Below are 21,868 nucleotides of genomic sequence, written 5' to 3' on the forward strand. Positions count from 1 at the left end.
TGCATTCCATCCTGGGAAATATAACTTCCTAAATGGTTTTTTAAAAATGTAAATACATTAAGGTTCACTTTTCTTGCTGTCTGTGGGTTTTGATATATGCATATTGTCATGTAGCCACCATTACAGTGTTATAGAAAATAGTTTCATCATCATAAAAAAATACTCTATGCTTCATCTTTTTGAGGGCCACCTCGAATCCTCTAGAGTCACTGATCTGCATTGCCAGTGGTTTTCCAGATGGTGTATAAATGGAATCTTATAATATGTAGACCTTGACAATATGCATTTGAAATGTATTCATGTCTTTTCCTAGATTGATACCTCATTTCTTTTTAGCAGCGAATAACAGTCATAGTGTGGATATGGCACAGTTTATTGATTTACCTATTGAAGGACATCTTGGCTACTTCCAGATTTTGGTGATTATGAATGAATATGTGCTATAATATATACATGCATGTTCAGGTTTTTTTGGTGGACACGTATTTTCAAATTGGTTGGGTAAATACCTAGGAGAGTATTTTGCTGGATCATATACGGCAAGACTGTGTTTAGCTTTGTAAGAAACTGCCAATCTCCCAACATGGCTGTACCATTTTGCATTTCCACCAGAAATGGATGAGAATTACTGTTTTGCTGTACATCCTTGCCAGCTTTTTGTTTAATTTATTCTCTCTTTTGCTTCCCTGTTTTCAATTGCATTGATTGCTGCTCTGATAATTATTATGTCCTTTTTTTGCTAGCTTTGAGTATATTTTGTTCTTCTTTTTTAAAGGTTCTATGGGCAGAAAGTTATGGGACTGATTTAAGACTTTTCCTTATTTCTAACGTAGGCATTTTGGTGCCATAAATTTTCCTTTCAGCGTGGCTTCGGTTGTGTTCCAAAATTTTTGATTTGTCCCATTATCGTTTTTCTTCAGTTAATGCCTTTTTAATAATATTTCTTGAGACCTATTATTTTACTCATGGATTATTTAGAAGTGTGTTCTTTAGTTTTAAATATTTGGAGATTTTCCTATTATCTTTCTTTTTTTGTCCTAGTTTAATTGTAATCAGGAACATACTCTATGATTTCAATTTTTTAAAATTTTATTAAAGTTGATTTCATGCCCAGGGATGTAGTCCATTTTCTTATTTTTTGGTGAGAAGTTGAAAAGAAGATGTATTCTACTGTTGTTAGTTAGACTGTCTTATAAATGTTGATTGAATCCTGTTGGTTGATAGTGTTGTTGAGTTCTTCTATATTCTTGTTGATTTTCTGTCTAGTTCTGTCAGTTGTTAAGAAAAAGGTGTTGAAGCCTCCAACTGTAATTGTGGATTTGTTTATTTCTCCTTCTGGTTGTATCAATTTTTGCTTCTCATATTTTGCAACTCTGTTGTTTGGTCCATATGCATCATTTATTGAGCTTCGTATTCCATTACTATAATACTCAATTCTAAAATTTCCATTTTTTTCTTATTTATAACATCTATTTCTTCACTGAGACGTCATATTTTTATTTAGCTTTCTAAAGTTTGTTTTTATTTTTTTAAGCATATTTGTAATTGCCCTTTGAAACATTTTTATTACACTGCTTTAGAATCACATTAATTCTAACATCTCTGTTATCTGGTGTTGGCATCTATTGATTTTATTTTTGCATTCAGTTTAAGATGACCCTGATTCTCAGTGTAACGAGTAATTTTCATTTGAAACTTGAACATTTTTGTATTACATTCTGAGACTATGGATCTTCTCTAAGCCTTCTGTTTTACCTAGCTTTCTTTGACATTTCTCTGACAGAGGGTGGGGCAGGGGCACCACCTCCTTGCTGCCAAGTAGGGGTGAAGTTTAGGGTTTCCAACTCCGCCTCCACTGGTGACCGAGGGTGAGCCCCTCATTACTGCCTTGTGGGTTTGGGAGTGCTGGCTCCCTGCACCGTCTTCCATGACACTGCTGTGGGGACACCTGGTTACTACTGGGTGATGGTGAAAGTCGTGACTTTCCACTAGGTCTACTTGACGCCAACCCAGTAGTGAGGAAGAGGGACTCCTGTTTACTGCCAGGTATGAGTGTAAGTCCAGGTTCTTCATATGGTCTCCACTGACAGAGTGGTAGTGGATGGACACTCCCTACCAGATGGTGGGATGAAAGTACTGGCTGCATATTTGTTCTTCTCCGACATTACCCCAGCAGGAATGTTGTTGTGTCTTGTAACATCTTTGCAAGGATGGAAATTTAGGCTTCCTCACCCAACCTTTGCTGATATTGAGTAGAGGTGAGGCCACAGATTTGCTGTGTGTTGGCTAGAGTAGAGCAGCCATTCCCTGAAGATTTTGTTTTTCCAAAAAGATTTTTCCTTTGTCCTTTGGCATTTTTGGGGTGTCAGTTTCTTTAGCTTCTAGTCTGGAATTTATGAAACACAAAGAAAATCCAGGGAACTCAGCACTACGTTATTCTGCAGAGCCCATGCCTTAGCCCAGGCTGCCTTCTCCCCTCTACTTTTCAGAGTCTTCTTGGGTTTTTAGATATACTTAGTAGAAAAATAGGGGAAAGTACACTAACTTTATCTTCTTCAGAAGCAGAAATTCCTTGATCTAATTTTTATTATTTCTTTTATTTCTGCTTGATTTAGGCTTATGTTTGATTTCAGTTTCTTAAGGTGAAAGCTTAGATTATTGGTTTGAGATATTTCTTCTTTAATAATATATGAATTTAATGCTAGAAGTTTCCTTCCAAGCACATGCTTTCACTACTTCCCACAAAGTTTAGTAATTTGTGTTTTAATTTTTATTTAGTTCCAAATAAATTTTGATTTCTCTTGAGACATCATGGATTATTTAGAAGCATACTGTTTAATTTCCAAATATTTTGGGATTTCCTGGTATCTGTTATTGATATTTAGTTTCATTTCATTGTGCTCTGAGAACATACAGGTATACCTTGCTGGATGGCACTTTGCAGATACTGAGATTTTTACAAATTGAAGGTTTGTGGCAATCCTGCATTGAGTGAGGCTGTTGGCACTATTCTTTCAACGGTGGGTGCTCGTGTTGTGGCTTGGTGTAATATTTAGTAACTCTTACACTATTTCAAACTTTTTCATTATTATTATATCTGTTGTGGTGATCTGTGATCATTGATCTTTGATGTTACTATTGTAGTTGTTTTGGGTGTCATGAGCTCTGCATATAAGATGGCAAACTTAATTGATAAGTGCTGTGTGTATTCTGACTGCTCTACTGACCAACCATTTTCCTGTCCCTCTCTCTCTCTATCTCTTTGGGCCTTGCTATTCTCTGAGACATAACAATATTAAAATTAGGCCAATTAATAACCCTACAATGACCTCTAACTGTTCAAGTGAAAGTGGAGTCATACATCTCTTACTTTAAATAAAAAGCTAGAAATGATTAAGCTTAATGAAGAAGGCTTGTTGAAAGCTGAGATGGGCCAGAAGCTAGGCCACTGTGCCAAACAGTTAGCCAAGTTGTAAACGAAAAAAAAAGTTCTTGAAGGAAATTGAAAGTGCTACACCAGTGAACACATGAATGATAAAAAAGTGACACAGCCTTATGGCTGATGTGGAGAAAGTTTGAATGGTTTGGATAGAAGATCAAACCAGCCACAGCATTCCCTTAAGACAAAGCCTAATCCAGAGCGAGGCCCTAACTGTCTTTATTTCTATGAAGACTGACAGAGGTGAGGAAGCTGCAAAAGAAAAGTTGGAAGCAAGTAGAGGTTGGTTCATGAGGAAAGATGCTGCCTCCATAACATAAAAGTGGAAGGTGAAGCAGTAAGTGCTGATGTAGAAGCTGCACAAGTTGTCCAGAAGATCTAACTAACATAATTAATGAAGATTGCTGCACCAAACAACAGAATTTTCAATGTTAATGAAACAGCCTTATTTTGGAAGATGCCATCTAGGACTTTCACAGCTAGAGAGGAGTCCATGCCTGGCTTCTAAGCCTCAAAGGACAAGCTGACTTTTTTATTAGGGGCAGATACAGCTGGTTACTTTAAGTTGAAAGCAATGCTCATTTACCATCTCATAAATCCTAGAGTCCTTAACAATTATGCTAAATGTACTCTTCCTGTGTTGTCTACATGGAACAACAAAGCCTGGATGACTGCACATCTGTTTACAGCATGGTTTACTGAATATTTTAAGCCTACTATTGAGACCTGCTGTTCAGAAAAAGATTCCTTCCAAAATATTATTGCTTATTGACAATGCATCTGGTCACCCAATAGCTTTGCTGGAGATGTACAAGGAGATGAATGTTGTTTTTATGCCTGCTGTCACAACATCCATTCTACCGCCCATGGACCAAGGACTAATTTCAACTTTCAAGTCTTATTATCTAAGAAATACATTGCATAAGGCTATAGCTGCCATAGATAGTGATTTCCTGGTGTATCTTGGCAAAGTAAAGTGAAAACTTTCTGGAAAGGATTCATCATTTGAGATGTCATCAAGAACATCCGTAATTCATAAGAGAAAGTCGATGTTTCAGTATTAACAGGAGTTTGGAAGTTGATTCCAACCCTTGTGAATGACTTTGAGTGGCCAAAGACTTCAGTGGAGGAAGTTGCTTCAAATGTGCTGGAAATAGCGAAAGAAATAGAATTATAAGTGGAGTCTGAAGATGTGACTGAATTGCTGTGATCTCATAACGAAACTTGAACATATGAGGAGTTGCTTCTTAGACATGAGAAAAGAAAGTGGTTTCTTGAGATGGAAACTACTCCTGGTGAAAATATTGTGAACATTGTTGAAATGACAACATAAACTTAGTTGATAAAGCAGCAGCAGGGTTTGAGAAGATTGACTCTAGTTTTGGAAGAAGTTCTACTGTGTGTAAAATGCTATCAAATAGCATTGCATGCTACAGAGAAATCATCTGTGAAAAGCAGGGTGAGCTGACAAAGCAAACTTTATTATTGTCTTATTTTAAGAAATTGCCACAGCCAGTTCAGCAACTACCACCCTGATTAGTCAGCAGCCATCAACATCAAGGCAAAACCCTCCACCAGCTAAACGATTCTGACTTTCTGAAAGTTCAGATGATCATTAGCATTTTTTAGCAAGAAAGTATTTTTAAATTAATGTATATACTTTTTTCCCAGACCTAATGATATTATACACTTAATATATCACAGTATGGTATAAATATAATTTTTATATGCACTAGAAACCAAGAAATTTGTGTGACTCATATTATTGCAGTATTCACTTTATTGTGGTGGTCTGAAACCAGACTCGCAATATCTCCAATGTATGCCTATACTTTGTATGATTTCTATTCTTTTAAACTTGTTAAAGTGTTTTTTATGGCTCAGCATATGGTCTGTCTTGGTGAATGTTCCACCCAAGTGTGAGATAAACCTGCTGTTTTGGATGGCATATCCTATAAATTAGATTAGGCTGATTAATAGTGGTGTTCAGGTCGTCTATATCCTTATTGATTTTCTGTCTGCTTGGTCTATCAATTACTGACAGATGTTTACTGAAGTCTCTGATAAGGTTTGGCTCTGTGTCCCCACCCAAATCTCATCTCAAATCATAATCCCCACGTGTTGAAGGAGGGGCCTGGTAGGAGGCGATTGAATCATGTGGGCAAACTTTCCCCTTGCTATTCTCACAGTAGAGATCTCATGAGATCTAGTTGTTTGCAAGTATGTAGCACTTCCCCCTTCACGCTCTCTTCCTCCCCCTCCAGCCATATAGGACGTGCTGACTTCCCCTTTGCCTTCTGCCATGATTGTAAGTTTTCTAAGGCCTCCCCAACCATGCTTCCTGTACAGCCTTTGAAACTGTGAGTCAATTATGTCTTTATAGCATTATGAGAATTATGTCTGTATACAGTCTCCATTTATAATGGTAGATTTGTCTATCTCTCCATTAAACAGTACCAGTTTTTTTGAGTCATGTGTTTTGATGCTTTTTTATTAGATGCATACATATTAAGGATTGTTATATCTTCTTGGATAATTTATCTCTTTATCATTAAGTAATGCCCTCCTTTATCCCTAGTAATAGTCCTTGTTTTCAAGTCTGCATTGTCTGTAATTAATATGCCTACTCTAGCTTTCTTTTGTTAGTATTAGCATGGCAAATATTATTCTGTTCTTTTGTTTTTAACCCGAGTTGCCATATTTGAAATGGGTTTCTTATAGATAACATTTAGTTTGTTCTGTTTGTATTTTAAGTGGCTGAAAATCTGTTGATTGGTATATTTAAACTATTTATGTTAATTATTGACATACTTGGATTAATATGTGCCATTTTTTAAACTTTATATTTGATGCCTTTGTTTTGTGTTTTATTTCCTCCTTTTTCTGCCTTCTGATTTTTAGTTAAATATTTCATATGAGTCCATTTTACTTCCTTTCTTAGCATGTCAATTATATGCCTTTTTACAAATTTTTGTGGTTGTCCTAGAGGTTGTAATATAATTTTTAACTAATATTTATCCTCCTTCCACCTCCTTCCAATAACATTATACTATTCCTCATGTAGTGCAGGTGCTTTACAAGAGAGTAGTTCCAATTTCTTATTCCTTGAGATATTGCTTTCATTCATTTTATTAATCCATGTGCTTAATCACTCAATACATCATTATTACTCATGCTTTGGACAAACTATTATCTTTTATATAAATTAAGATGAATTAATTACTTTATTACCTTTATTTCCTCTGTGTTGCTCTTTTTTCTTTATGTAGATGCATGTTTCTTCGACCTATATCACTTTCCTTCTGCCTGAAAAACTTGTATCATTTCTTTCAAGGCAGGTCTGCAGGTGTTTTTTTTTTTTTTTTTTTTTCCTGTTTTTGTTCATCTGAGAAAGCATTTATTTCTTCTTCATGTTTGAAAGATAGTTTCACCAAATATAGCATTCTAATTCTGGGTTTGTGTTTTTTTCTGTCAAACCTTTAAGAATTTCACTCACTCTCTTCTTTCTTGCATGGTTTCTAATGAGAAGGCTGCTGTAATTCTTATCCTTGTTCCTATACAGGTAACATCTTTTATCCCTCTCTGGCTTTTCAGAAGATTTTCTGTCCTTGATTTAAAATTTTTGATTATTGTATACCTAGTTTCATTTTGTTTTAGTTTAGTTTAATTTGTTTGTTGTATTTATTCTGGTTTGTGATCTTTGAGCTTCAGGAACTGTGATTTGATGTCTTCCATTTATTTTGGAAAGTTCTGTGACATTATTACTTCAACTATTTCTTCTGCTCAGATATCTCTACTTCCTCTGGTATTCCACTTACATGTATTTTTTCCCTAGTAGGTAAGAAAGGAAACTAGAGGGTGTTGGAGTGGAAAGAGATCCCTTCTACCTGCTGGATAAATTTCTGGCAAAATATTTTCCTCTAGAAAGCAGGCTTGTGTTGTGGAAACTACTCTGGACATATTATATAGTTTATCTCTCTGCCAGAGTCATATGTGCATTTTTCTCAGATCTTCATCATGTGAACTTGGTGGAGTTCTCAGAAGTAAAGCGCAAGGAAGTGTGGCTGCATTCCACCTCCAATAGTGTGGTCTCAAGACGTTTGTTATTCTTATGCTCGTCATACTCAGCATCCAGCCTGATTCAATGGATTCATCAAAATGCTTAAGTGTTGAATTTAAGTGTGTTTGCCAGTTTATGGCTCCAGCAACTTCTGCTCCAGGTAACAGATTTCAGCTATGACTCCCTATATGTTTCTCCAGAATTTGGGGAGAGGTTGCCCTACTATCTCACTTCGCTAATAAGTTCAGTAAGAGTCATTGATTTTCACTTTGTCCAGATTTTTCCTGCTGTAAGGAAAAGAGTGATGACTTCCAAGCTCTTTACATGCTGGAGGTGAAACTGGAAGTCTTTCACACTACATTTTCATCATCATTTATTTGAGTTCATTACAGAAAGAGACTGTATCTTCAAGATCTAGAATGCTAAGTGAAAAAAGTTAGATTCAATTATGATCATTGGTTAAATATAGTAAGTGCTCATTAAAAATAGCTATTATTATTACCATTTAAAAATATTGAAGCCTGCCCCAAAATTAAGCAAATTACCTTATTAATCAATAAGCGGAAGACGTTATCCCAGGAACTTTGATCCAAATGTCATATTCTTCTGGTCTGGTGTGGTGGCTCATGCCTGTAATCCAAGTACTTTAGGAGGCCGAGGCAGGCAGATCACTTGAGGTCAGGAGTTGAAGATCAGCATGGCCAACATGGTCAAACCCTGTCTCCACTAAAAATACAAAAAATTAGCCAGGCATGGTGGCACACACCTGTAATCCCAGCTACTCGGGAGGCTGAAGCAGGAGACTCACTTGAACCCAGGAGAGAGAGGTTGCAGTGAGCCGAGATCTTGCCACTGCACTCCAGCCTGGGCAGCACAGCCAGATTGAATCTGAAAAAAAAAAATCATATTCTTCCTATAAAACAGAAAACAATAAAATTCGTTTTAGTTTAGTGTATATTATGCTGCATTTACTAAGTGATACATATAATTGAAAAGAGAGGAAAATAGTAAGTGCTGAAGTAATGGTGGCTAAATTTATACAAGTTATTTTTAGAATATATATACAGGGTAAGACTCACTTGGTTGAAGGAGGGAGTGTACTTTAGATGTTTTATAGAAAGCAGAGTAAGCAAAATGAGTAGTATTGTTTGATGGGACATGAACTATCATATGACATGAAGCTAGGGAGTAATATGGAACTAAGATTCCTATTTAAAAATAAAAATAATTCCATCTTCTGATTTATAAATCCTGACAAGTAGTTCTCTTTTTCATGTAAGAATGACCAGGCCATTAACTCTTTGATGTGCCATAGCCATGGCATTTATTACTGATGGTGCCATCCTGTCTTTGAGCATTTGTCTTCCCTCCTACACTGTGAGGTCCTGGACATTGGGAACCAAGACTTAGAAAGGGCACGTTGGGAACCAAGACTTAGAAAGGGCACATGGAGAGAATGGATGCATGCAGGCTATGCGGGGTGGCAAGTCTGTTTCTGCCTGGAGATTGGTGCATCAATACTCAACAGCTCCTAAGAATGAGCTAACATACATGTGCCAATTGAAATTACAAACTGAAGAAGGGCAATGCTAACCGAGAGAAACATGATGCAGCAAAATGGTTTCACTGTTAATGACCCAGCTAAGTCATCGCATTAAGTAATGACGTGAAAGCTTCCCTGAGATGTGCCTTTAGTAAAAACACTCAAATGTGCTTTGGGCTTGCAGAGTCCTCCTCATCCTATGATCAAAGCCTGGGAGTTAGAGATGGACTTGTTTTCCTCATCTATAACCTGATATACAAAAGATACCCAGAGAGGAGAGGCCACTTGCTTGAACTAGACATGTTGTTCCTCTCTGTCGGCCCATAATTGTGCTTCTCTCAACTCCTCTGGACTGTCAGCTTGAAGATGAGTTAGCCTGTGGGGTGTGGTGTGAGAGGCCATCATCGGATGGCCTTGAAAATTTGGGGTATAGTCTTTGATCCAGCTCTTTTCCATGGCATTCTCTGAAGCGAATACCTTTTGTCCCCCAAACTCATAATTTCTTTCTCATCTTAAAGAGTCACCTTTTTCCTCAGACCCTAAAATAATGTAGATCTTAAGCCTCCCAAGTGTGGCTATGAGGTAAATATAGACGTAGGATTTAGATAAAACCATAGATTTATAAAACAATTAGGACCATAGTGCAAGATATTTAATAGGCCATCCCTAGAGGTTGTGTACTCTCAAATGTTTTCCACTGTTAGAGGCCTTCTCAAGCACCCATGATGGAGATCTAACCTCAACTTGAATTGTTTCCTCTTCTTGATTTACAAGTCACCTTAGTAATATTGTGAAGTACCTGGAGTGGTTAGAAGTTCCTGGGGAAAGAATCTGCATCAATAGAAGAAAGAACTTGTTACATTTCCTTAAGGGGAGGTAGGAATGGCTGGGGCTACCCACTCTGATATTGGACATTGATATTAGGGAATAAAAGGATGTTTCAAACAAATAGTCTCTTGTAGCCTCTTTCAGAGATACTAGACTAACCCTAGGCTCATGAACAAAGTGATGAAGAATAAGCTCAAACTTCGAAAATAAAGGCTAGGACTGGGCATAATGGACACGAAGAGGACAAGAAGTGGGACATGGAAATCAGGATTAAGGCAAAACAGTGCAGCAAAGCCAGCCAGGCATTCAGGAGCAGTGACTTTGTTAAGATCTGCCTTAATCTCCTGGTTGGCTCTGATCCAATGGGACATTTCTTCCGGCTTAATTATGTGGCCATGTGACTGTGGGAGCTTAAGGTAGGTAAAAAGATTTACTCTGTTTAGGCAAGCCATGGCAGATGAAAAAGAGATTCATTCCTCCTAGAAACACATAATCTTGCTTCAATCGACTTAAGGAAAGGAAAATGTTTTCTCCTGGAAATGTAATTACTGTGGCTATTCCATCATACATTTATACTTTCACTTTTTACCTAAAGACTTTTTTTCTCCTGCTTGGAGATGTTGCAGAATCCATTAATTTGATATGATGCAGGTTGTTATAAGTAATCTTTCTTTCTGTAATAACTTGATGGAAAATGTTAAATTTTATATATTAGATTTGGGAAAACCACTTTCTCATCTTCTTCAACTAATTGCACATTATAATGTGTTAATTATGAATATAAATATAATGTCAAGACAATTCAGGAAAAAATGCAATTATTTTTAGAGTAAAACTGAGTATAAATATAATGTCAAGACAATTCAGGAAAAAATGCAATTATTTTTAGAGTAAAACTGAGTATAAATATAATGTCAAGACAATTCAGGAAAAAATGCAATTGTTTTTAGAGTAAAACGGAGAATCTATTTGTGTTATCAGGGTTGGTTTTTTCTGTGCTGTCTCTTTTCTCAGGCAGGATCTCTCGGTTGTCCACTCTAGATATTTAATGCTGACAGAGGAGAGAGAAATCCGAGGCCATCTAGGGTAGATAAGAACTTAGCCTTATTTCCACTGTTTGACACACAACCAACTGGAGGAAATAGCAGAACACCCCTTTTCCTCTCTTTTGCATCAATGATTTCCATATATTCTCGTTATGTTTAGCAAACTTCTTAAGCAGTTTTCTTTTTAATTTTTTTTTAAATTTCAATAATTTTGGGGGTACAGGTGGTTTTTGGTGACCTGAATAAGTTTTTCAGTGGTGATTTCTGAGATTTCACAGGAGCTGTCACCTGAGCAGTGTACACTGTACCCAATATGTTGTGTTTTTGTTTTGAGACGGAGTCTTGCTCTGAAACCAGGCTGGAGTGCAGTGGCGCAATCTCAGCTCACTGCAACCTCTGCCTCCTGGGTTCAAATGATTCTCCTGCCTCAGCCTCCCGAGTAGCTGGGACTACAGGCGCCTGCCACCACTCCTGGCTAATTTTTTTTGTATTTTTAGGAGAGACAGGATTTCACCATGATGGCCAGGACGGTCTCGATCTCTTGACCTCGTAATCCACCCGCCTTAGCCTCCCAAAGTGTTGAGATTACAGCCGTGAGCCACTGTGACCGGCCTATGTTGTCTTTTATCCCCCTCCCTAACCTCTTCCCCACTGCCCAGTCCCCAAAGTCCTCATAGCTTCTTAAGCAGTTTTCAAGTTTGGAGTTTGCTTTTGCTTATTGGGCTACAGCTGCAGCATCCTAATATTCTTTTTCTATTATCACTGAGTTTCAGTTTTCCCCTCTAAATGCATCTGGACAGGCTCAGAGCTGGAGAAACAGGAAGTCCAGAAGGACAGAAGGTGATATTTCTGGGCTGCAACTTAAACAACCCAGCCTTGGCCATAACTTTATTTCTTCACCTACACTTGGTATCAAATATCCAGCCAAACATTAATATATATGACAGATCTGTCTTACTTTTTTTAACCTTTTAAGCAAATATTTATCAAAATCCTACTATGTTGGGCTCTGTGCTAGTTACTGGTGCAGAAAAAGAAAAGGACAGAAACCTAACCATTGTGGATAAGAACAGTTGGTCGTGAAACAGGGCTTGAGGCAGCCCGAGAGCCTCGCCTTGGGAGATCAGGTCCCAAGTCTTGGGTGTCCACAGTCCCCTTGCCAGGATCAGAAGCAGAGCTAGAGCATTTTCTTTCTTTTTCTTATTTTTTTTTCTTTGAGGCAGAGTCTTTGTTGCCCAGGCTAGAGTGCAGTGTCACAATGACAGCTCACTGCAGCCTTGACCTCCTGGGCTCAGGTGATCCTCCCACCTCAGCCTCCAGAGTAGCTGGGACTACAGCTACACGCCAACACGCCTGGCTAATTTTTTGTATTTGTTTGTAGAAATGGGGGTTTACCATGTTTTCCAGGCTGGCAGAGCATTTTCTAATAGTAGAAATGAGCCAGATGTTGGTTATAGAGAAAGAGCACTAGTCTGAGTATGGGGTCTTTCCTCTTACTGCTAGGGATTAGCGGTGTGATTTAGGGAAGATGCTTAAAATTATCTCCAGGCTCAGTGTTCTCATCCAGCAAATGAAGGGGCTTAAAGATAACATAGAGAGCAAATTCAGCTCCAAAATTCTACCATGTACATACATACATAACAATGTACATATGTGTGTGTGTGTATTTGGTCTGTAATTATTATAAATATGAAGTCAAAATATACAGTTGACCTCTCTCACCTGTTGTTTTGGGCCTGCTGCATTGCCTTCTCATTTTTCCACCATTTTTTTCTGCTTTCCCTTTGTTGAGGTTCATCTCACTGTCTAAAAAAACTGCTTCAATTTGCTTAAAGTTAGTCCTCCTTTTAAACTTTGATTTCTGCTACTCATTTTTCCTTTTTTCCTCCCTAAACAGGGGGTCAAGAAGGGAAGAAATCAACAGAGCAAAATTATACATTTTGGTCAATAGATTTCTTTTAATTGTGTCTGTTAAAGTCCAGCCTCCTCATATCCTATTTAATATATTCTATTGAGATCATTTTCAATCTTGAAGTTCCTTCTCATTTTTTCCATTAAAGAAAAGGTGAAGCTAATTTCTTGCTTTAAAAAAAATTAATAGCAACTGTTATAATAATTGGAATTACAGTAAAGGCAAAATGGAGAGTTATTATGAATTGCTGACATAAATCTCTTTTGGGGAAAATGTACAAAAAAACTAAGGCAATGTATTTCTTTGTGTGTGTGAAACAGAGTCTCGCTCTGTCACCCAGGCTGGAGTGCAATGGCGCAATCTTGGCTCACTGCAGCCTCTACCTCCCCGATTCAAGTGATTCTCCTGCCTTATTCTAGTCACACTGGAAGCTGATTAGAAGGTGCCCACCCAGATTGAGGGTGGGTCTGCCTCTCCTGGTCCACTGACTCAAATGTTAATCTCCTTTGGCAACACCCTGAGACACACCCAGGAACGATACTTTGCATCCTTCAATCCAACCAAGTTGACACTCAGTATTAATCATCACACTCCACCTATGCTACGATTTTAATGGCTTAGTCATTGCCTCAGAAGATGCAATTCTTATTTATCTTTTGTGTGTTTTCTATTCTTTCATAATCAGTACCTACTAATTTTTAAGAATTTTTTGACTCTAACTTCTTGCAGGCTTTCTTTTCTACATATATTTTTAATGTTTATTTAAAACACAGCTGAGACCATATTATTAAGGGTACAGCTTTTATATTTTGTAAACTATTGGTTTGACGGCTATGTTATGAAATATATATGAAATATCTTTTCTTTTGCACTGACCTTCAGAATTCTTTAAGGGCTGTTTTGTTTGAGTTAAGTCCTAGTTACCATCTGTGGGCTTCCAGATCCATGAAGATTTCTGTGGGGGGAAACTGCTATATTTACCTCCTTAGTGAGAAATACAAAATGATTTAAACATCCCCTTTGGCCTTAGAGGGAAGATAAGAAATGGCAGCAAAAGATGCATGGATGTGTAGGTTCACCCTGGCGTCTCTGGCGTCTGAGGGAAGCTGTCCTCTGTTCTACCCAATGTGACCCCTATCCTCTTCCTCTCCTTGGGAGGCAGAGCTGTCTCTGTTTGGTAGTGGAGAATAGTTCAAACTTGGGTGTGAGACAGCCCAGATTTGAATCTTCACTTCCCCATTTATCAGCCATGTCTCTAACTTCCCTCAGGCTCAGTTTCCTTATCTATAAAAGGGCATAATCATAGGAGCCACCTTATAGATTTATTCAAGGATATGTGATAGCATAAAACACTTCGCTCAATGTGTGGTACCCATTAAGAGTTCAATAACATTAAAAACTATTTGGCAGCTGCTATCCTTGTTCGTTTTATTTCATTATCATTATCGTGATGTTTTTTGTGTCTCAAAGCCTGTCTTTGAATAGGCTTTTTCAGTTCTTGGGATTCCTGGCAGGTGGATGACCCAGCGTTTCACCTGGACATCATATTTTAGGCTCAGCTCAGAGCAGACACTGAGAAGGCTCCTGGTGGCTGCTGTGCACCACCTGAGGAAGACACTTTTTTCATGGGCGATATGGTTTGGCTCTGTGTCCCCACCCAAATCTCATTTTGAATTGTAATTCCCACATGTGGAGAGAGGGACCTGGTGGGAAGTGACTGGATTATGAGGGCAGATTTCCTCCTTGCTGTTGTAGTGATAATGAGGGAGTTTTCTCAAGATCTGGTTGTTTGATAAGTGTCTAGCACTTCTCTCTTCTCACTTGCTCTCTCCTGTCACCTTGTGAAGAAGGTGCTTGCTTCCCCTTCACCTTCCGCCATGGTTGTAAATTTCCTGAGGCCCCCCACAAGCCATGCAGAACTATGAATTAATTGAACCTCTTTTGTTTATAAATTACCCAGTCTCAGGCAGTATCTTTATAGTAATGTGAAAACTGACTAATACAATGGGAGAGTTCTTTTAATGTATACCTCTGTGTCCCAGTAGTGTTGTTTTAGAAGTGAAAAGTGCTGGTCAGACCAGAGATAGGGCACTGGCCAGTCAACTCCCCTTTTACCAAAGGCACTTTCCCAGTCATTCCCGTCTATCAGCAATGCACTTTTGAGAAGTAGCACTGTGGAAGTACATTTCTAGTATTTTATTCTGAAACAAGATTATAGGACATACCTCGAAGCCGAAGACTCACACGTAACCTTTGGGTCAAGTGTGTCAAGACTGGTTTAGAGCAAGTCAGAAAGGTATAATATACACAGCTGCCCTGTTTAAATCTGAAGCCAACAATCCAATTTTCTCTGGCCTTCTCTTCCTGAGTTCAAATTGGAGCCAATTTCCTTCATCTTTTCCCCAGTGGCATGATTTCCAGTCTTCTCACTGCTCAGATTTTCTAATTAGTCTTTACTCCAGATGTGATCTGAGCAAAATAGAATGCATGACCCCCTTCCATTATTTGGGAATGATATCTCCATGACTGAATTCTAAGACTGTGTTAACATTTAAGTAACATGGTCACATAATGATTTTTTTTTTACTGCCAAAGCAGTTGGAGGTTTAAGTTAACTCTGTTGTCAAGCCATATTTTCCTCTATTACATCCTGCAATTGATTTTTTTTTAACAATGCAGGACTTTCTATTAATAAACAAAATGCTTTTTGACCTGTGAAATTTTTACTGGTCCTGACTCCACTTACTTGTAACAACATCTACCTCACAATCATTCACACTATTCTATGCTGAACTTGCCCTGGACCTAGAAAACCCAAATAACCCCTCAATGTCATTCCAAATACTTCTTATCTTCTAGTACAATGCTTTACACAAAGAAAATAAAGATACTTCACATAATACCTCACATAACTAACACATGAGAACCCAGAATTTTACAAAAGTAAGGTATTATTCACTTTGTAAAGGAATTCACTTTGGGAAAAAAACCCTCTTGAAATTTGTTGAAATAGCAAGTTAATACATTGTGTTAGTCCACTTTTGCATGGCTGTAAAGAAATACCTGAGACTTGGTAATTTCCAAAGAAAAGAGGTTTAATTGGCTCACAGTTCTGCAAGGTGTGCAGGATGCATGATGCCGGCATCTGCTTGGCTTCTGGGGAGGTCTCATGAAACTTACAGTCATGGCAGAAGGCAAAGGAGGAGTAGGCACATCATGTGGCCAGAGTGGGAGGAAGGAGGGGGAATGACACACACTTTTAAACAACAAGATATCATGAGAACTCATCACTATCACAAGAACAGCACCAAAAGGGTGGTGCTACATCATTCATGAGAAATCACCCCTGTGATTCAATCACCTCCCACCAGGCCCCACTTCCAGCATTGGGGATTACAATTCGACATGAGATTTGGTGGGGACAGAGATCTAAACCATATCATTCTTCCTCTGGGACTGAAATCTCATATTCTTCTCACATTGAAATATACAACCATGCCTTCTCAACAGTCCCTCAAAACCTTAACTCTTTCCAGGATTAACTCAAAAGTCCAGAGTCCAAGGTCTCATCTGAGACAAGGCAAATACCTTCCCCTTATGAGTTAGTTGCTCCCAAGATACAATGGGGGTATAGGCACTGGGTAACTACTTTCATTACAAAAGGGAGACATCAGCCAAAAGAAAGGGGATACAGGTCCCACACAAGTCCAAACCCCAGCAGGGCAGTCATTAAATCCTACACTTCCAAAATAATCTCTTCTGACTTTTTGTCCCACATCCAGGGCACATTGGTGCAAGGGGTGGGCTCCCAAGGCCCTGGGTAGCTTTACCTCTGCGGCTTTGTAGGGTAAAGCCCCTGTGGCTGCTCTCACAGTTTGTTGAGTGCTTGCAAGTTTTCTAGGTGCAGGGTGAAAGTTGCCGGTCAATTTTACTAACTCTGGGGTCTGGAGAATGGTGGTTCCCTTTTCATAGCTTTACTAGGAAGTATCCCAGTGGGGATTCTGTGTGGGGCCTCCAAAATAATCTACATTGACTCCATGGCCCATGTCCAGGGCACACTGGTGTGAGGGTTGGGCCAAAAACTTTGGGCAGCTCTGCACCTGTGGCTTTGCAGGGTTCAGCCTGTATAGTTGCTTTCATGAGCTGGTGTTGAGTACCAGCAGCTTTTCCTGGAACTGAGTGCAAGCTGTAGGTGAATCTACCATTCTGGAGTCTGGAGGACAGTGGCCCCCTTCTCACAGCTCCAGTAGGCAGTGCCCCAGTGGGGATTCTGTGTGGGGACTCCAACCCCACATTTCCCCTACACACTACTCTAGTAGAGGTACTTCATGAGGGCTCTGCCCTTGCAGCAAGCTTTTGCCTGGACATCCAGGCTTTTCCATACATCCTCTGAAATCTAGGCAAAGGTTCCCAAGCCTCAGTTCTTCTGCTCTGCACACCCACAGGCTTAACACTACATGGAAGCTTCCAATGCTTACAGCCTGAGCTGTATCTGGGACCCTTTGAACTGAAGCTGGAATTTGAGCAGCTGGAATGCAGGGAGCAGTGTCCTGAAGCAGCACAAGGGTCCTGGGCCTGACCCATGATATGATTCAGTCTTCTTAGGCCTCCAGGCCTGTGATGGGATTTAGAACTCTAAAATGCCTTTGAGGTCTTTTTCCCATTATCTTGGCTATCAGCACTTGCCTTTTAAGTTACGCAAATTTCTCTAGCAAGTGGTTGTTCAGCAGCCCACTTGAATTTTTCTACTGAAAATGGGCTTTTCTTTTCTACCACATGCCCAGGCTGCAAATTTTTCAAACTTTTATGCTCTATTTCTCCTTTAAATATAAGTTCCAACTTTTCGACATTTATTTGCTTACACAAATGAGCATAGGCTGTCAGAGGCAGCCAGGCCACATCTTGAACACTTTGCTTCTTTGAAAAATTTCTTCCACCAGATACTGTAAATCATCACTCTCAAGTACAAACTTCCACAGATCTCTAGGGTGTGGGCACAGTGCATCCAAGTTCTTTTCTAAGGCACAACATGCATGACCTTTGCTCCAGTTCCCAATAAGTTCCTCATTTCCATCAGACCTCATCAGCCTGGCCTTCACAGTCCGTATCACTATCAGCATTTTGGTCACAACATTCAACCAGTCTCTAGGAAGTTTCAAACTTTCTCTTATCTTCCTGTCTTCTGAGTCCTCCAAACTCTTCCAGCCTCTGCCCCACCCAGTTCCAAAGACGCTTCCACATTTTCAGATATCTTTATAGCAAGGCCTCACTCCCTGAACAAATTTTCTGTATTAGTCCATTCTTGTATTGCTGTAAATAAGTACCCAAGATTGGGTAATTTATGAAGAAAAGTTTAATTGGCTCGTGGTTCCACAGGCTGTACAGGAAGCATGATGCTGGCATCTGCTTGGCTTCTGGGGAGGCCTAAGGAAACTTACAATAATGGGAGAAGGTGAAGGGGAAGAAGGTGTGTCACATGGCCTGAGCAGGAGGAAGAGAGGAGGTAGGTGCTACACACTTTTAAACAACCAGATCTCATGAGAACTCACTCACTATCATAAGAATAGCGCCAAGGGGATGGTGCTAAACCATTCATGAGAAATCCACCCCCATAGTCCAATCATCTTCCACTAGGCCCTACCACCAATATTGGAGGTTACAATTCAACATAAGATTTGGTGGGGACACAGATCCAAATCGTATCATACATTAATATGATTAGTTTGATTTAAGAACATTAAATTCATAATTTTCATGAATATTTTCCTCTAATTCAAGCAAATTTTTTTTTCTAATTTAGATGCTTGCCAACTCACCATTTCATTTAGAGTAAATTGCCAGCTCCTGACTGTGGCCTGCAAGGATGGTGGAATGTCACATGGACTTGCCCTGCTTACTGCTCTGACTTCATCTCTTAGCTCTCTCTATTTGTTTCACTTGGCGGCAGCCACATTGTTTCTTCTATTTCCATTTCCTTTCAAAACTTTTGTACTTGTGACTCCCCTACCTGCAAGGCTCTTAGTCCACCTTTGATTAGTTACTCATTCTCCTCATTCAGATCTGGAATCCAGTGCCAACCCTTCAACAGAGCTTCCCTGGGGTCCTGTTTAATGTCACCTGCCTCGACCCATTTAGACGCGGTTCCATCAAAGCCACAACCGACTTATTTTCTGTGTAGTGTTTTCACTAAGGTCATCTTATGTCTTGTTTATTCCCAGGCAGTTTCTATGGATGCCTGCTTTCCTGGTGTAATTATTCTCAAAAGTGTTCTGGCTTAAATACTAAATTAAACACTAAATATGGTTATCATATTTATCGCTTCCAGAAATGATCATATTTATTGATGTTTTTCATATTTTTTTTGCATTTAGCTTCACTAGAATGTAAAGAACTAAAGAACAGAAGGCTGGGCATGGTGGCTCATGCCTGTAATCTCGGCACTTTGGGAGGCTGAGGTGGGTGGATCACCTGAGGTCAGGAGTTCAAGACCAGCGTGACCAACATGATGAAACCCTGTCTCTACTAAATACAAAAAATTAGCTGGGCATGGTGGTGCATGCCTGTAATCCCAGCTACTTGGGAGGCTGAGGCAAGAGAATCACTTGAACCCAGGAGGCAGAGGTTGCAGTGAGCCAAGATTGCACCATTGCACTCCAGCCTGGGCAACAAGAGTGAAACTCCGTCTTAAAAAAAAAAAAAAAAAAAGAAGAACTAAAGAACAGAAATTGTGTGACAGGCATTTATGTAAGTACTCAGAAGACAACAGAGAATTTTAAAAAAATTAAAACTCAATACATATTTATTGCTAGAACCAATTAAATAAAATAGTTACAAATTTTCAATATATTTGTACACAAATGTATAAAAGGTCTTAAGTGAATTTTGGATCAGGTATCATTTCATACTTACTTGGACTCATACGTCAAATAATGTATAAGTAGGATAAACTCACACTTGTCAGAGGAATGAGACTGCAAAGTAGTTGTCAAACAGTACATGAAAACAACTCTTGTTTTAAAAGGTTTCTTCTACTATGTTGCATGAACTTTCTTAAAGGGAGCAGTGACTTACACATTAATAGCTGGGATACTTGCTCCACCTTTGTCAATTTTCTCTTTCATATATATCTGGCCTAGATATATAACAAGTTATTCTAGATAATTTACACAATATTCTTGTGAATAGTAATAATTGCCACAGTTGTCTTATTCAGCAAGTCAAGTGCTGAGGTATATCACAATCAAGAAAATCAGCAGAAAATTTCTATCAGAAGGAAGAGATGAATATTAACATTGAGTAAAAAAGTTTCCGTTTTTTGAAAAATCAAGCCAGAATATTTCAGGCATTTTCTACTTTGTTTCTGAGTTTGGAGAACTTTCATTACTTGAGAAAGGAATGAGTGCAGGTCCTGGCATGGTAACGGTAGATTGGATGTTATTGATTTGTACAACACAATTTATATTTTCTATATTAATAAGAGACAGACAAACAGTAGGAGAAATAAAGATAGTCCATATTTATTACTTATGGGAGAGGACTTATTTATCCGCAGAGGTTGGCAACATGGGGGTCATAGCAAGCCCTTGTAAATGGGACCATTGTGTGAATAAAAAACAGGTTATACTTTGAGAAGTTAAATTGGAAAACAAAGCTGAGGCTGTATTTCAAGTCCCATTTGTCTGCTTGGCTTGGAAACTTTGAGCAGTACAGCATCCACATCGCTTTATCTGGAAGTCCTTAGGAATGGGCACATGTTACATAGCAAAGACAATTTTATTCTTAAAGGTTTGTAAAACTGATTGAAATTAAACATTTACCTGGATAACTACATAAATCCATTTTTATTCCTTTCTCATCACAGGGATAATTTATTCACATCCATATCTTAGACACTAAGCAAAGCTTTCATAAGCATGTCATCAGGTTATAATAAATGGCCAGAGACTGTTGCTCCTGCCCTAAAAGTAAGCGTGGTCCAGATAAATTATATAATCATAGGTGTTTTTATTTTTATGTTTTGAGACAGAGTCTCACTGTGTTGCCCAGGCTGGAGTGCAGTGGCATGATCTCAGCTTGCTGCAACTTCTGCCTCCCAGGTCCAAGCGATTCTCCTGCCTCAGCCTCTTGAGTAGCCAGGACCACAGGGGTGTGCCACCATGCCTGGCTAATTTTTTTTGTATTTTAGTAGAGACAGGGTTTCACTATGTTGGCCAGGATGGTCTTGAACTCCTGACCTCAGGTAATCCACCTGCCTCAGCCTCCCAAAGTGCTGGGATTACAGGCATGAGCCACTGCACCTGGCCAATCATAGGTGTTTTCAAAAGCAGTTGAGAACCAAGAACACAGAGAAACTTAAATGAATTAATTTTCAGTAAGAGACAAGCCCTTCCAGGAAGAGAAGGGCCCATGGCTACTTTTATCCTTGATAAGTTTCTCTTTACCCCAATATATGGTATGATTGATGTGACCAAACTTAAACAAACAAAAAACAGCTCTTATCAGTCATGTGAAGCTGACATGATAGTTTGGAATTCTGAGGATCTCCAGTCACACAGCAAACCCACACCTACCCATCGAATCTTTGTCCTAGACCTTCCCCGTGTGCACAGCAGCAGCAACAAAGACTGAGGGTGAGACAGGAGGGCTGAGTAAGCAGCTACTGTGCATAGAACCTTTACTAACCACAAGGCAGGGCCCTACTGAAGGCCTGGAGAGTGCAGGGAAGCTGCGTGAGAACCTAAGGCACAATGGGCCTTTACTGAATGCAAAGTGGCAGCAAGTCAAAGGCTGTCCCTGCTACAGCAGGATGGCGCCATCTCCTGAGGCCGGCTGTCATGCATAGAGAGACCCTCAGAATTTCACCAATGCTCAAACTGTAAATTTTGCTTAGAAGATAAAAATCTTTATCTTTCCCTCAAAGCCAGAGGAGAACTGAATATAATAAAAGCTGCAACAAAGCCCAGACTCAGCCCAGTTGCAGATATCACTGATTCAGCTTCTCACTCTTTTCAAGGCAAATAGTATCTATAATATTTAATTC

The 21,868-nt window shown here is 39.1% G+C and overlaps 1 protein-coding gene and 1 long non-coding RNA gene across 2 annotated transcripts in view; both read left to right on the forward strand.

Annotated features, from left to right (window-relative positions):
* Positions 1 to 18,323, forward strand: part of LOC134761804 (uncharacterized) — a 130,933-nt gene extending 112,610 nt beyond the window's left edge. Inside the window, exon 5 of the long non-coding RNA XR_010140951.1 lies at positions 18,205 to 18,323. This is a non-coding gene — a long non-coding RNA (uncharacterized LOC134761804). The remainder of the gene's footprint in view (positions 1 to 18,204) is intronic.
* Positions 1 to 21,868, forward strand: part of ACTR3B (actin related protein 3B) — a 1,031,695-nt gene that overhangs the window by 611,466 nt on the left and 398,361 nt on the right. The gene's annotated exons all lie outside the window — the stretch shown is intronic.

This window comes from Pongo abelii, chromosome 6 (genome assembly GCF_028885655.2).
Source record: "Pongo abelii isolate AG06213 chromosome 6, NHGRI_mPonAbe1-v2.0_pri, whole genome shotgun sequence".
Classification (NCBI taxonomy): domain Eukaryota; kingdom Metazoa; phylum Chordata; class Mammalia; order Primates; family Hominidae; genus Pongo; species Pongo abelii.